A 357-nucleotide genomic window follows, 5' to 3' on the forward strand; every position below is an offset into this window, starting at 1 on the left:
CTTCTTTTTTGGCGCTGTAACCGCCTAAGCGATTTTGGCCGAGTTCAACTGACGCCAATTGGAAAAGCCAAGTGAAGTCAAGTCCTTCTCCACCTGATCTTTCCATCGCAGTGGGGGCCTCCCTCTTCCTCTGCTACCACCAGCGGGTTCCGAGTTGAATACTTTCAGGGTTGGATCGTCGGTGTCCATTCGAACGACATTGGCAAGCCAGCGGAGCCGCTGTATTTTAATTCGCTGCACTATGTCCATGTCGTTGTAAAGATCATACAGCTCATCGTTAGATCAAAACATTTAGATTATTGTTTGTATTTTCGTAGGATTTTAAATTTGCTACCCCAAAATAATTGATATCAAATA

The sequence above is a fragment of the Rhagoletis zephyria genome, unplaced genomic scaffold (genome assembly GCF_001687245.7).
Source record: "Rhagoletis zephyria isolate East Lansing unplaced genomic scaffold, Rhagoletis_zephyria_1.1 Rzeph_scaffold_00345, whole genome shotgun sequence".
Classification (NCBI taxonomy): Eukaryota; Metazoa; Arthropoda; class Insecta; order Diptera; family Tephritidae; genus Rhagoletis; species Rhagoletis zephyria.